The sequence below is a fragment of the Amborella trichopoda genome, chromosome 6 (genome assembly GCF_054954075.1).
Source record: "Amborella trichopoda isolate Santa Cruz 75 chromosome 6, AtrichopodaSantaCruz75HAP2 v2.0, whole genome shotgun sequence".
Taxonomy (NCBI): Eukaryota; Viridiplantae; Streptophyta; class Magnoliopsida; order Amborellales; family Amborellaceae; genus Amborella; species Amborella trichopoda.
The window spans coordinates 44,254,494-44,271,400 of NC_142341.1; the positions used below are offsets into that span (position 1 = coordinate 44,254,494).

The window sequence follows — 16,907 nt, forward strand, 5'->3', positions numbered from 1 at the left end:
TGTAAAGAAACTAAGTGTTCACAAATAAACTACATGATTTTGTATTTTTTTTGGTGATTCTCTTTTACCTCGCATTGCCCAATCTACTACAGAAGCTAAATATAGGGCAATAGCATAAACTACAACATATGTTGTTTGGCTTTAATGGTTCCTTGCTGATATGGGCATTACTTTTTGTAGACACTTCATTCTTAGCTGAAGGAATTCCAGGAAGTAGAAACCCTAGAAAACTTAGAGTATAGTCCTAGACCTTAGACTACCCAAAAACTCATTTTTGAGCCTAAAACTAGACTAAGGACCACACTATGACCATGCACCCTAGAACCATCGTTTTCATATACCATAGCCCATCCCATGCACCATAGAAGTTAATCAACTCCTCCAATTTAAAACCCAACTAAACTAGTTCAATTACTTCAATCCACTAAATCATCTTAAACCTTCCTAAGATAACCTAAGCCAGCTTTAAACCTTCCAATTTAGACCTAAGCTCCCTTAAAAGCTTCTAAAATAAACCTAAACCTACCTAAATGGCCTTAACCCACCTTAAACTTGCCTATACCAATCTAAACATGGGCCAACACCTTTAATCCTAGGTCAAACCCCAACAACATCATAACCCCACTAAACCTTAGTTTGATCTCACTTTTATGGCATTTAAAACTCATAATTTAAACCCATTACCACCACTAAAACGCACATAAAATGGCTCCTTTACATGTTGAAACATCCCAACAGCCATAACAAGACAAGTGGCACAAAACAACAAAATTATGGGGTCGACTGCGTATGCGTAATACCTATTTACAGAAGCGTACTACTGTGTTTCGGTAGTGATCTATGGCCCAGATTCAGCCAACACTTGCAAAAGCTGTTATCTAGGTACTACCTTGTAAATATAGACCCTCAACTATGGTATTGGTTCAGAGACCTTAGAGAAATAGGGGAAGCCCTAACACTCCACACACTTAACCCTGGATCCTATGAAATCCTAAAGCTAAGAATCTTAATTTTCCCTCTCATAAAGCCCCTGAGCTGACTAACCTCTGGAATCTTATCTTAATCAACATATACCCTGAGGCCTGTAATCAAATCATAGATTATTTGTTACATCTATAGACTATAGACTCTTTCTTTATCGCCTAGGCTTAGTATCCAATTCAAATCTAAGTTAGTATCAACTCAATCTTAACATTGTTCAATCCCAATTGGCAAACTCTAAGGGGCGAAAGAGGTTGGCACAACAATTTCAGATCTAAGCAAGACTACCGACTCCAGGTGTAAAGCTTATGGGCTTGGTTTCCAAGTAAGTTCATCTCTTTTAGCTTTTCTTTGCATATTTAGTGTAGTTTAGTCCTAATTCCCTATTTTGAAACCATTTCCTATATCAATCCCATTCTTTGCTCTAGGATTTTTAAAACTTCTTCCTATTCGCGAATTTTCGGCCTCATCGTCCCATCAACCTACAATTGTCAGTGGTTAGAAAGAGATAGAGCAATCCCTAGGCTTACCTCTCTCTCGGACTATAATTTGATGAAGCTCTAATATCTACCACTGATTGACTCCGTTTCAATTAGAAGGTGCTTGACATCATGACCGAAAATTCGTGCCCTGCCTCGCCAACCTCGAGCGTCTTGTGAACACTGGTATGACTTCCACACCGCTTTATTGGAACAATTAAAGCACCATCTACATTTTTAAAATCCAGAGTTCCATGTGCCAAGTATATTGAATTGACTGTCACCTTGCTCAAAAAGAATGTTTTGTAGGCACAATTTCTCTTACATACATTGTCTCTTTTGAGCAACTGGCTGACTTAATCACCAAAATAGATAGTGCACCTAAATTCTCTTGGTTTCTTTCAAAACAATTTCTACCAAGCCATCTCAAGTTTGAGGGGAAGTGTGAAATTATAGCAACCTGTATTAATTGTTTCTGCATAATATTTTCTTTCTTATTTTATATACCTATCTTGGGAAGGTTTTTGATTGTATACGTTTATCTCTGTAATAGTACATTTGGGGATCCTATACACCGTTTGATACCCAGAGAGAACGACAATATTTTCTACCCCAAAAATTGAAATTGGGCCCGTACTTACCAAGATTAGATTTAAAGGACCCCTCAATTACCAATATGATCTGGACAACCCTGGTGATTTTTAGACTGATAATGCTAAATTTACCCAAAAAAGTCAATAAAAAAAAAACTTGAGAATCACAGGGTTTCCAAAGTGGAGTAGTTAGTTACTTGCAACAAATTCATCTACCCAAAAAGAAAATCCTAAGTTTATGTCAGTCCTTTCTCTATAGTCCTCATTTTGAATCACAGTGAAACCCATGCTTCATTGTTTCATGCCCTGTTTTCCATCTTTATTTTATGCCACCTCCCCTCCCGTCCCCCGGGGCTTCTCTCTCTCTAAAATCCAAGAGAATGTATTGTTGACGTATCTCAAACCATTACACAAGTACAGGAAAGACCCCAAGCCAATAAATAAAATGAGGTTCACTCACATAGATCCGTCGATTTCATTTTACTACAATATAGTCCACTACTGGCCATCCATATCCATAAATGCATAAATAAATCACATTTTTATTGAACACATAAAGCACAATTTATGGACCGAAGTGAATACATTCAAACCAAACTAATGACAAAAAGATAAGATACACATAAATACAAACGATCTTCTTTGGCTTACTTTGAGATTGTGATACGATTGGTGCGTGCAGCAAACCAATATTTATTCAAACCGGAACAGATCTCTGGATTCGGAGTGAGAAGAAATGACAAAGAAGAGTGAGAAAGAAGTAAGAGAAAGGAAGAGGACAGCACCCAAAAAAAAAATTGGGAATAAAAAATGAGAAATTTCAGAAAAAGAAGACGAAAAACCAGAGCTTTACTTTCGGAAAAGCTTCAGCCTTTTCGACCAATTGCGCTTCTCTTCTAAACTGTACACAGCCCCCAAAACCATACACAACTCCAACACTTCACCGGAAAAACACGCCTGAAAAGTTTTCTATCTCTTCCAACTCCGGCTTCTCGACAAGTAATCCGACTTCTTCACCCACGTCTCCCTTGAAATTTCTGGCGAAACTTTGAAAAAATCAGGCGCATAGCTCATCAAAACCATGCTTTCTCTCTCCTCCTCTTCCTGTCTTCAATTCAACCTTCTCCTCTTCTTCCCACCCCTTTAATGGAGCCGACCTGCACCTCATCAATAACAGGGCATTTGGAGGGGGCACGGTTGGAGCCTCCTCCTCTCTCTCCTCCCCAAATTTCCCCTTCTCTCTCTCTCCCCCAACAAATCCTCTTCCTCTCTCTAACCCCACTTTCTCTCTCATCCCATTAAGGTGGGTTTTCTTATCTGGGTCCTCCTGCAATATCATGAACCATTTAGCAAACACAGTGCCAGCTCCTCTCCCCTCTGCTTCTTTCTCTTCCTCTTCTTCATCTGATGAAGAGTAGGAGGACGGAAAACCGCCGAAGCAACGAAAATCGAACCGGAATTTTGTCAGAGCAGTCAAGAAATGTACGGCCTCCTCAAATTTGCTGCCGATCGGGCGGCCAGAATTGCGCCTGTGCTTGTTAGCATGAAGCTTCTCTACCTCTTCCATCACTGATTGCCAAGTCCTGCACGCGCGCCTGGGCTTGACCCGGACCTGACCTGCGCATGTGACCTTGGGTGAGGTGGGCTCGTGCAGCTAGATGACTGGGCTCGGGTGGGCCCGAACCTTGGGTCGGAGCATGGGGCTGCCGTGGGCACGGGTCGGTGCGGCGCGGTGGTGATGCTTGGCTCGGTCGGGTCGCCAGTCGGGGCTACATATGGGCTTGGGCATTAGTGTTAGGGGGCCTCGAGAAGGGAAGCATACGAAGAGGTCGGAAGTGCTTGGTGATGAGCTCGAAGATGGTTTGGGATGGTTTGTGAGCCATTTGGATATGGTGGAGGTGGTTTCTTCAGGTGGCATGGTGGGTATCTGGTGTGCTTTGGATTTTGACAGAGAGAGAGAGAGGTGGTGCTTTCGATTCTGTGTTGTAGAGAGAGAGAGAGATCCTGTAGGAATTAGGATCTCTTTCAATGGTGGTATTAAGCTGAGTCTTGGCTGGTATGCTATATATGCAGAGAGAGGCCTTACACTATAAATGGAGCTAGACAGAGAGAGAAAGGAAGAAGAGGGTTTTCTTTCTAGTTCCCTTTTAGAGCGAGAAAGGAAGAAGAGGGTTTGTGAGCCATTTGGCTATGGCGGAGGTGGTTTCTTCAGGTGGCATGGTAGGCATCTGGTGTGCTTTGGATTTTGACAGAGAGAGAGAGAGGTGGTGCTTTCGATTCTGTGTCGTAGAGAGAGAGAGAAAGAGAGAGAGGGAGATCCTGTAGGAATTAGGATCTGTTTCAATGGTGGTAGTAAGCTGAGTCTTGGCTGGCATGCTATATATGCAGAGAGAGGCCTCACACAATAACTGGAGCTAGAGAGAGAGAGAGAAAGAAAGGATGGAGAGGGTTTTCTTTCCAGTTCGCTTTTAGAGAGAAAAAGAGTGGGCTTTCTCTCTCTTTCTGGCTAGCTGCGTGTCGCTTCCTCGCCTCCCGTTTGACCACTTTTCACTTCCCATCACTAAGGCCACTCTTTTCCTCTTCTTTATTTCTTAATTCCTCAAGAATCCTCACGGGCTCAGAAATCTTCTTTATTTGTTACCCCTTCTTCACAACTGTGTACCTTTTAGTTTTATTATGGAAAAAGAAAAGATTCGGTGCGGTTTTTATGAGGATGCAACCTTAAATGATCCCTCGCTATAAATGTTTTTTTAGTATTATCTTAAAATCTATTTTCATATCTAATTAGAAAATTTTATGTTTTAAAAATGGTTAAAAGCATATAGACCTATAGATATATAAAACTCTTTAAATTCGGCGGTCTAGATAATTTGTTGCAAGATGCACTATTTTCGAGATTTTAAAACTTTTTTTTTATATATATTCATACATTTCAATGTCGAGATGATCGATTAAAGGGTTTATTCAACATTAAAACAATATTTTCGATAGATTTTTGAGGTACACTTGTGATTCTACACTTTAAGATTGCAACCTTATATAAACTTTTCCCATTTTCAAAAGGGTATAAAGCCATAGAGATAAACTCCAAATCGTGGCGGTAATAGGCCCATGTTTTAGTTACACATCCTACTTTCCAATCCCACGACAATTTCGAACATAGTGTTTCTTCAACCAAACTTCTAGCCAAGAGTATTTCAATGAACTTAAATGTTGACAATGTGATCCACTCGACCTGAGATGAATGCAAAAGGCGAAAAAATATGTACGCACCATGGATCTTATTGTAAAGATTTAAATATTAAGATAAAAAATTAATATTTTGATGATATTACCATTCTAGCGATTCTATAGTAGGTCTTCCTAGTCTTTCATATCCAGTAAATCTCTCATAAGGCATTTTGCCCAATGTATATTTTGTTCGAGGTGGGGTATATCATAAGCACTACTTGCATAGGCTAAAACATACATAAATGTTGTTGCATAGATAAAAAACATCTCTAATTTTGAATGAATACAATGTATCTATGTATCCAAAAATATTGATTACATTAAGTATATATTTCATGTGTAGAAGCACCATAACAAAACCCATATATAAATGTCATTTTTTAACATACTAACTTTTGGAATTCAAGCAATTTGCTGGCACCTTACCAACCATCCAATCTCATATACGAACGGTTGTTCAGTGTAGTGGATGGAATTTCCTTTAACATTCAAAACCGAATTTGAGAATTATTGAGAATTTCCTTTGACATTCAAAACCGAATATGAGAATTTATTGAGAATTATTGAGAATTTCATTTTACAGTCATAGTATGAATCCTTTGACATTCAAAACCGAATCTGAGAAATTTGAATCTGAGAAAACCTTATTATCTGAGAAAACCTTGTTATGCTTTATTGAGAATTTCCTTTGACATTCAAAACCGAATCTCAGAATCCTAAATAATTGCCATTATTTAGGATTCAAACTATGACATACATCATTGAGAATTTTACAATTATTGAGAATTTTTTGATAAATTCTCAATAAGTTATTTAGGATTCATACTATGACATACATTATTGAGAATTCATACATATAATTTAGAATTATGTATGAATCCTAAATAATCCTAAATACTATGTATTTATTGAAAATTCATACATATCCTAAATGATCCTAAATCCTAAATAATCCTCTGGTAATGATCCTAAATAATCATGTTAAGATATCTTGATAAGATATACCTTGACAATTTATTTAGGATATATCTTGACATCGGATATATCCTAAATAATCCTCTGACAAGATATATCTTGACAAGATGGTGGTGACTTTCTTGTCAAGATATCCTATCTTGTCAAAGTAGGATATATATCAAGATATATCTTGTCATAGGATATATATCCTATATCTTATGACAAGATATAGGATATGAATTGTGGATATTTTTTTTATTTAAAGAAAATTGGCTTAATGGCATCAAGGTTTTTAAGATATTGGATTTGTTAGTTTTATTTTTTTTGGAGCAAGAGTTATTGTAATAAGAGCACTTGTAAGTGATATTTACCAAAAGAAAAGAAAAGAGGTAAAAAAAAGAAAAAGAAAGAAAATATATTCTTCGGCAAGATCGCATTATATATATATATATATATATATATATATATATAAAACACTATATTATTATGATAGCTATGACAGTTTAATATAATACCTGTAACTGATGCACTGATCTGCTTTCTGACTTACATGATAGTTGCATTGTGATTTCTTATAATTGAAAGAACTGCTTACAATATATGAATAGACTTATTAATGATGCATAGTACCTAAAACTACATACTGGGGTTTTATAGCTATCTCCCTATATCTCCCCTCTTGTAGATTGTTAGCACCAGGTCGAGGGCCAAAAGCTCGTGTTTTGCAGTTGGGAGTTGGAGTCTTTTTTTACTTGAGAAGAAACTCAGATATTATAGGTAGTTGGGCAATTTAACCCTGAATTTTGTTTATTTTGGAAATATGTAATATTGGGCCTTGACGCCTCAGACTCAAGTATATTATTTTGGGAACAATTTTATGTAGTACACTTTTATTGGTGTATGGATTTCTCCAAATTTTTTAGTTCTTTTCTTGGTTTGCTTGGATTACTGAGATAAAGGCGTTGAGTCCGCTTCGACCTGAGGCACATACGCTATCTTGGGATCACGAATTCGCATTCGGTCAACCTCCATTGCGTAGGATAATGGGATCGATGACGGGGTCGTGACAGTTATGGTATAAGAGCAGCCATGATAGGATTATTGGCCTATGAGGATTTTAGAAGAGTCATTAGAATAGATTTAAGATAGATTAGTGATTGGGTGCTCCTGTGTTACATTGAAGATGCCGAGGGCTCGTGCCAATAATGCGAGTTCCAACAACGAGAACACCGAGATGCTTAGTGAGTTTTACAAGACTCTTGGGGCAATGACCCAAATGATGAAGGAGTCGATGCCAACTTAGTCTACCCCCACCCCAGAGCAGAATGACAGTGACCTAACAGAAAGATTTAGAAGACTGAGGCCCCCAAATTAGAGAGAGTTGTGAGGGGCGGATTTATTAATTTTGTAGTCTATTTTTTTTGAAAAAGTTAGTGGGGTAATTTTGTAATTATTACTGCAAGACAAAGAGTACTTTTGTCCTCTCCATAAGGGGTAAAATTAAAATTTTAACTAAAAGACAAAGGCACTCTACAAATAAAGTTCCACGACACTAACTTCCAAAATGTCATTGTATTTTTGTGAAAATTTCAATTTTTCCCTCGCTTAATGGTAAAGTTACATACTTAAATAAATTTTTAATAAAAAAGTAATCATTGTTTTGATAAATACACCCATGACAACGCCTTCTAACTTGAATCTTTGTATTTTGAGGGATTATTAACTCTAGACAAACCCATATATATATATATATATATATATATATATATATATGAATGATAGGAGAGGTCTCTTACGCCTTTCGCAACCACTCTCTCTTATGTCTCTCAATTGATATTTTATTATATATCATGTAATTTCCATCATGTCTACTATAAGATATTACTTAGATTTTAATTGATTGTATATCCCTATAATTTTCACTTTTCTTGTGGCTCTATCTAGCTCTCTCTTCCCTCTTACTTTGCTTTCTAAATAATATCATAAAACCGTAAAATTCACTTGACCTTGCCCAAAGTTGCATATTTCTTATAATATAATAAAGCAAAAAATATTGACTTAAATAAATAATAGATCTAAAACAATGAAAATTTAGATGCATATGTCATATAACATAATAAAATAAAAAATATTGTTTTAAATAAATAATGGATCTAAAGCAATGAAATTTATAAAAGATAATAACGAATGAAAGAGACGATAAAAGTAAGTAAAATAGGGAGTTTAAGGATTATTAACCTTCTCTTGTGACCATCTTCTAGAACCTCGAACGCCCTATCCTCCTTAGCTCCTCTAGCTCTTATAATTCTTCTTCTTCTTTTTGACACAAATTTTACAATTGTATTAAGCTAGAACTAAATTACAGAATCAGAAACAATAGTTTCAGAAAGGCATGAGCCTCCTTTAGCGAGAGAGTCTGCCAACACATTGGCCTCCCTATAAACATGAACAAAGGAAAAGGAAAACGAAGATGAGAGGTCTAAAATCTGAAGCAGCAAAGATTTGAGCTCCAATGGCAGCTTTTGCTCCCCTTTACACCACTTAATGACATTAAGAGAATCCCCTTCAAGGATACAAGAATACCCCCACATTCTTATCCACAAAGATACGCATACCATAGAAAAAGAGCAAACAAATATACAAAATTAGTTGTACGCATCCCAAGTAGACCTGCGTACATAAAGATCGCATTCCCCATCCAATCCCTAAGCACACCACCAAAGCTAGCTGGGTTTGGATTCCCTATTGAACTGCCGTCGAAATTAAGCTTGTATAAACCAAGGGGTGGAGCCACCCATCTTCCTATAAGTCTACCTTTAAAGAAACCCATATGAAACAAATTATTTAAATTTCTTCTGACATCCACTTTCGATATGTCCTGACCAGCTTTAGTAACTGAAAGATATCCAAATTGAGTGCAAAACTCTCTCCAAGATTTTTCTAAAAGGCAAACATTTCCCCTAAAAAACTCTCCTATTTCTCTCTTTCCAGATTTCCCATAGAATGACGCTTCTAGTAATTTGCCAAATAACAATCTCGGTTCGTGGCAAATCAGGTGTACAATTTTGTAAGATCCCAACCATTGAAGGTGGCATTACAAATGCAATCCCAAGCTGGACAAAGAACCAACTCCAGAGGTGAAGAGTAAAATGACAATGAAGCAAAAGATGATTATCAGATTCCCCATCCGCCTTAAACATGAGACAAATTTTTCTTATAATTTTTCGTGGAACACCTATTAGGTCTTCAAATGATTCTTCTTTGGTATGTCTTTTCGTGAACCATTATGGATACATGTGCATGATTCTTTTGAAGGAGAGAGAGAGGAGGAGGGAGTGGCAAGATGGCTCATGAATTACGTGAGAGTGATAAAAACATTCCAAAAGATAAGGAAACAATGATATCTAAAATCTATACTTACTATTTTTTCACCTAAAATATCTCTGTCATGATTTTCTCACCTCTAAAATCCTTATTAACATACCACTTTTTTAAAAAAAGGGCCGGGGTTGTCGTGGTAGCATCCCCACACCCAATGTCCATTCCTATCGTTGATACCCCCAATTAACAACTTCAAAATGTAACTCTCTAATTTATTTAAAAAATGGGTAGCAACGTGTCTTTGCCCATGAATTACTCAAAAATAGAAAAACTCTTAAGAATTGACGTACACATATCTCTCTATCTCCCTAAAGATAGGTATATATCCTACAACCTCTCTCTCTATCTCCTTAAAGATAGGTACATATCCTACCACTTCTATAGCATTATGTTTTGAGACATGAGTCCACCCTTTAACTCTTGTTTAATAATTTAGTATAAATAATGCCTTTCCCAGTGTTCAGAAATTGGAATCAACAAGTAGTCGGGCCTTGCCCAAGCGGAGCCGAGTTACTCTGATGAGTCAAAGTAACTTATCCGAGTGCAGATCGAAAAACGTTTTTGGACTCAGCCGAGGCGACTTTGCCTTAAACTATGGACGAGGCTGAGTACGACTATGTACCAATTTTCTATATATACTTATGTATTCAATTTTATTCACACTGCGTTTAAGTAGATTTTTTTTGCAATCATCGACATCCCTGCAATTTCAAATCCTCCCAGGCATGAGTTACTTTGACTGGACCTTACTATGTACCGATTTTCTATATATACTTGTATTTTCAATTTTATTCGCACTGCATTTCAGTCGCTTCTTTGCTATTATCTACGTCCCTGCAACCTCAAATCCTCCCAGGCATGTTCTCCGCTTTTTCAATCCTCCCAGGCATGATCTTCGCTTTTTAATATATTAAATTAAAAAATAGAGCTTTTTTATATTATTAAAAATAATTAGGCATTCACCAAATGATCAAATTAGAGCTTACCTCAAATATTTCACTAGAAGAGGTTGTTTTGATGCTAAAATATCCTCAAATTGATCATCTTCACACCAAAATGTATGAAATTAAGAAAAAGATAGATTTCAATTTTTTGAAATAGTGCATCTTATAGCGCATTTTCAGACCGTTAATTTTCAAAATTTTCATTTTTTTTTTTAAAATTTAAATTTTATAATTAAACATGAAATATATTTTAAAGTTATAACAATGATTTTTAGTATTAAAACTATATTTCTCAACACTGTTTTAGAAGGGGTTGTGATGGGTGTATTTATCAAAACAATCATTTTTTTTAAAAAAAATCGTTATAATATCCAAAAAACAGGTACGAGAATTGAAAGTTTTTGGTATTTTGATAATAATAATTATTTATATAATTTTTCCTTTATTTTATGGGTGTGATTTGTGTAGAGCCTAAGCTCTAAACAATCAAATTAGAGCCTACCTTCAAATAGTAATGTGAAATGTGGTTTCAATATTTAAAATCTTTGTAATAGCCTTAAAATATATTTTCATCTTTATTTATAAAGTTTAAAGCTTCAAAAATAGTGTAGATCAATATATCTATGAAATCTTGAAAATTGACAGTCCAAAAATGCATTACAAAATCCACTATTTTCAAAACTTGAAATCCATTTTTTTCTCATGTCCATACATCTTAATGTCGATCAATTTGAACATCAAAACAACCTCTTCTAGTGAAATTTTTGTGGTAGGCTCCAATTTGATTGTTTAAAGCCTCGGCTCTATATAAACTTTTCCCTATTTTATGGTGGGTTTGTTTGCTAGAGGTGCGTATTATATATGAAGTTAGTGACAAGTTCTCTTCAACTAGATAGTTACAAGTAATGTATAGTGAAGAGCAAGTGGCAGCCGTGCGTATTATATAGAGCTAGTGGCAAGCACTCTCCCTTTAGATCCAAGGAGATAATGACAATAAATGTTAATTAATTTGAGTATAGTAGTAAAAGCAGGATAATCAGCCAGAGATAGAATCAAATAAGAGTTAAGTAATTTGAAATCCTGGAAATCATTGAGAATAGGAAATAGACGGGCCTGTGGGGTTGTTAAAAGGCAAAAATGGCCCCTAATGCCGTCTCCCAATTTTGAAATGTCTCGAGTGTGGGCAACTGGACCTGCTGACCTGCTACCCCTGGCCTACCATAGGACCGCCCAGGCCCAGCTAGGCCTTGGCTGGTCTATAAAGGCCCTAGTCCAAGCCCGTCTCTAGCCATATTACCGTCGGGTTGAGCGGGTTCAGGCCAAATTAAAAATAAATAAAATAAATTAAAAAAAAAAAACAAAGAAAAAGATGATAAAACCATTAACATCCAACCCTAATATGTTAACATCCAACACTAGTTTGTTAGTCATCATGTAGGGTTTCAAAGGGATCAAAATGGCCTCAGCATTTCTTAAAATTTCTTCCATGGACATTATAGGCATTCTCGTCATCGTTGCATCTATTAAGGGTGATATTATCCTGCCCCTTAAGGGTCGTTTGGATCCTTGGGTATTCAAAATTATGTTTTGTATTCCCGGAGTATCTCGCATAAAAATATGTTTGGAAACTTTTTTGAGTACGTATGTATTTTGTAAACAAGAAAGAGGGCTAATACACAAAATCAAGAAAAAAGAAAAAGGGTTATCCTAAACATGAATTTTGTAAGCTTGAAAGAGGGATTACAATATACAGCTAAGATAATATTATTTCCACATAGCGGAGTTGGCCATTTTATTAAATACAATTAATTCCTCAAAAATAGCCCTTCAAAGTAGAAAGAGAAATTACCTTAAATTTTATGTTTTAGAGAGAGAAAGTATCTTAATTTTTAGAAAGAGAAACTATATCAAATTTTAAAGAGAGAAACTACTGAAATTTTTTTGAGAGAAAAACTATCTCAAGTTTTTTAGAGAGAGAAACTATATCTTCAAGTTTAGAGAGAGCAAGTATCTTAAAACTTTAGAAAGAGAAACTAAATCAAAGTTTAAAGAGAAAAACTATATCAAATTTTACAGAGAGAAACTATTGATATTTTTTGAAGAGAAATATTACCTCAAATCTTTTAGAGAGAGAAATTCTATCTTCAAGTTTTAGAGAGAGAAAATATCTTAAAATTTTAGAGAGAAACTATATCAAATTTTAGAGAGAGAAATTACCTAAAAATTTTTAGAGAGAGAAATCTTTTTAGATAGAGAAGTTATATAAAATTTTAAGTTTTAGATAGATAAAGTATCTAAAAATTGTACAGAGAGAAACTATAATTTTTCGAGGTCACTTTAACATTTGATGAGAAGGTGGAAGCATTTATATGAGTTTTGGAAAAGTGGCTACAAGGAATAAGTGGTCGTCAACTTGGTGTAATATATATATATATATATATACATTTTTCTATAATTCTAATATAAATAGAATATCAAGAAATTCTATATTCTAATTTAGAATAGTTAGAATAGAAATAATTGAATTCATAAATTCATTTTTTATCAATTAATTAATTATAGAAATAGAATTTATTTTCTTAATAGATCTATTCTTCTATATATTCCTATCTATATATATACTACAAAATGCCTTTAGGTGAAAATGAACAGTGATTTTACCTACCGACATCACCATCCAAACTTCATCGTACGGTCACAGTTATCCGGTAGTGTTTTAATTTTCATTTTTTTTTTACAAGTCAGAATGATATGAAATTTGGAACGTGTATACATCTTAGTGGGCCACACCAAATAAAAATATGAATAAAATAATTCAAATAATGTAAATTGACTAATAAATTTTTGGGAGTATTTTGGTCAATTTATATATTGTAAATTATTTTTTCATATTTTTATTAGGCACACCTCACTAAGATGTACACACATTCCAAGTTTGGATGGTAATGAGGGTGGGCGAAATCACGATTCATTTTCGCCTATAGGTGTTAGGAAGAGTTTTCCTAATATATATATATATATATATATATATATATATATATATATATAGAGAGAGAGAGAGAGAGAGAGAGTAAACATTACAATAGCTTGGCAGCTATAATGAATAGTATTACAGGTGAAATCCCAGCCATCAGATCTTCATCAAGTAATTCAAAATACATATCATTATTTTAATTTACTGTTTTTCTATAAATTGAACGAAGACAACCCCGAGGCACGGAGATCTCAAAACCAAAACCCACCTAAGTCTAGGAGATCTAACCCAACCTCAAGCTATCACAACACAACTCATGATAACCTGAATGTCATGTGAAACAAAAGTATCGATTTGAGTCGACCCCTAGGTGATGTAGGTGTCCAAGCTGCCCTTCAAAGTTTAGTTGACCGAGGCAATACTATTCACACCCCAGCACATGCGTCTGTCCCAAACCAATATATATATATATATATATATATATATATATGTGTGTGTGTGTGTGTGTGTGTGTGTGTGTGTGTGTGTGTGTGTGTGTGTGTGTGTGTGTGTGTGTGTGTGTGTGTGTGTGTGTGTGTGTGTGTGTGTGTGTGTGTGTGTGTGTGTGTGTGTGTGTGTGTGTGCAGTTTGTATAGAGTTGAGGCTCTAGACAATGAAAGTAAAGCCTACCCTCGAATAGTTTCGAGAAAAGTGGTTTCAATACCAAAAATATTTGTGATAGCCTTACAATATATTGTCATCTTTAATTATAAAATTTAAAGCTTAAAAAATTGTACAGATCGAGCAGACCTATGAAAACTTGAGAATCTTGAAAATTGACGGTAAAAAATATGTTACAAGTTGCACTATTTACAAAATTTGAATTCTATTTTTTTCTCATGTCCATACATCTTGATGTTGAGATGATCAATTTGAGGATATTTAGGCTTAAAAACAACCTCTTTTAATGTAATTTTTTAGGTGGGTTCTAATTTGATTGTTTAGAGCCTCAACTCTATATAAAGTTTTTTACCTATATATGGGCAGTGATTTCTAGTAACCATTATATTATAGTATGCAACCATACTTCTAGAAAACCATGTTTGTGGTATTTCTATGACAAAAAATATTGGACACACTCTTTTCATCTCAATAATCAATCCTAAAAAACAAGTTCAATTTGAACCCAAAATATCGTCAAACTGAATCCCCTCCAATAACGAATCTAGACCATTCATCTAAAAAAAATGATAATAAAGCCATTTAAAAAGGCTGGAAAAGAAAAAATCCTTCCAAGGCCTAGATCTAAAAATCTTATCAAAATAGATGACCTATATTAATTGGGCTACCTTTCTAAGTTCCGTTTTCAATTTTTTCTTTTTTGTGATTGTTCTTTAGAATGAAAAGATTGTATATATCAAAATTTGATCAAACAAATAGCCCTAACATGGTTTTTGAATATTATGGTATTATATTACAATACAAACCTGGCATGAAATCACTGTCCTATATGGTGTATAAGGTGTCAACCTTATGCTATTGAGGTAAGGTGTGCCTCAAAACTATGCCAAAAATTCCATTTTGGTGCCACAAAGCCTTGCAATGCTATGTTGCCCCTAATTATGAAATTTAAAGTTCCAGCAATGGTGATGATCAAGCACGTCACACTTGAATCAATTATTTGTAGGACTAAAACTTTTCTTTATTTTCTACGTCTATGAATCTCGAAGTCGAGATGACCGATTTAAAGATTTTCCAGCATGAAAACAACTATTATTAGTGGCTTTTTTAGGTGCACAGTACCTGTACAGTATAAAGTTGAGTCTCTATCTCTCGATATATATATACATATATCGTACCTCAAAACGCATCGTATGAACAAAAATTTACAACATGCAGCATTTAAGTTTACGGGCCACGTATGTAAGAAACATGTGATGATGTTTCCAATGATAAAATGAAAAGTAATATGATAATAAGGCCTTGCTTGTGTAGGCCACTTCTAGTTATTTCCTACTAATTCCATTGAAAAGGAAAAGTACCGGTCCATGGTATCCTGGTTTCATAGATCTATTTGCCATCACTCGACGGTATAAAATTTCGAACATTCAAAGTTTGATCAAAAAGCCCTTTTTTACAAAAAAAAAGAGTGAATTAATGATAAATAGCTTAAGAACAAGTGAGCCTAAAAACTGAATTTTGGGTATGTAGTTTCCTTGGAACACTTGTCGACGACCGCAACAAGCCCATATATGTGCATGTATAAATGATGGAAATGTTGAAGGGGAAGTGTCGGACCAAATATGGAAAAAATAAAAAACAAATATTTTTTTTTGTAAAAATGAATGACCAAACTGTGCCTACAATTTTCTGGGGTATTCTGATAATTTTTTATCATCGAAACTATTTTTTTTAATCATGTGTGCCCCTGTCAGATCATGCATGTCCTAAATTTTGCTTCAAAATTATTTCTATAATAGTAAGAAAAAAAACTATGAGCCGTCTGATCAAGATTTAATGGTTAAGAGCTAGCTTGTAACATTGTAACTCAAGTCATCTCAGCCATCTACTCAGATTTGATAGATGAGACCATGGGTCATATATATTATTTATGTAGTTTGGTCACATAAAAATCCTTCCCCGTATATTATGCTACCTTAGGAGCATAGTTTACTTTTGCTCTCTTGGTGAGATGACCTACTTGGCAGGATTTTTTTTAATCCAAAATTTTGGTAACCACCTTAGCTAGATAATTATTCTTAAATAAAAATGAAATTTGAGTTTTCTTACACTTAGATCTCACCCTTTAGAAATTGGACAATCTCTATTCAATCTTAAAATATTATGTTTTTGCAAGTGCTTATAGGGTACAAGTAGTGTTTTATTTTATTGAAGTTAACCTTAGTGTTAAACAGGACATATCCTCATAATTTGGGGCCTGCAACAAATCTTAGGTGGGGTTTACTAGAGGGAGTAAATGGACGGTATACTCCAACGGGAGCAGGATTTCTTTTGGCTGGTCATATAATCCAAAAAGATGCATCTACGTTGCCATCCTCCCGTGAGACTAAGAATGAAGGCATAATTTTTCGCAAACATAATATCACCCTTAATAGATGCAACAATGGTAAGAATGCCTAATAATATCCAAGGAAGAAATTATAGGAAATTTTGAGGCCATTTTGATCCCTCCGATACCCTACATGGTGACTAATAAACTAGTGTTGGATGTTAAAAAATTGAAAAAATATCTTCATACACTTTATTTTTAGGTTTCATTTTACAATAGACCCAAGGTTTTAAAAAATATTTTGAAGCATAAAAATTGTAGATTTTATAACTTCTAACCCCCTAAGCTAATTTAAACATGTTTTTTTAGGCCAAACAA

The 16,907-nt window shown here is 34.9% G+C and overlaps 1 non-coding gene across 1 annotated transcript; it reads right to left on the reverse strand.

Moving 5' to 3' along the window:
* Positions 1–2,575: 2,575 nt before the first annotated feature.
* Positions 2,576–4,401, reverse strand: LOC18431199 (uncharacterized). The gene has a single exon (XR_002280410.2). It is a non-coding gene; the product is annotated as an uncharacterized LOC18431199 (transcript).
* Positions 4,402–16,907: the final 12,506 nt, after the last annotated feature.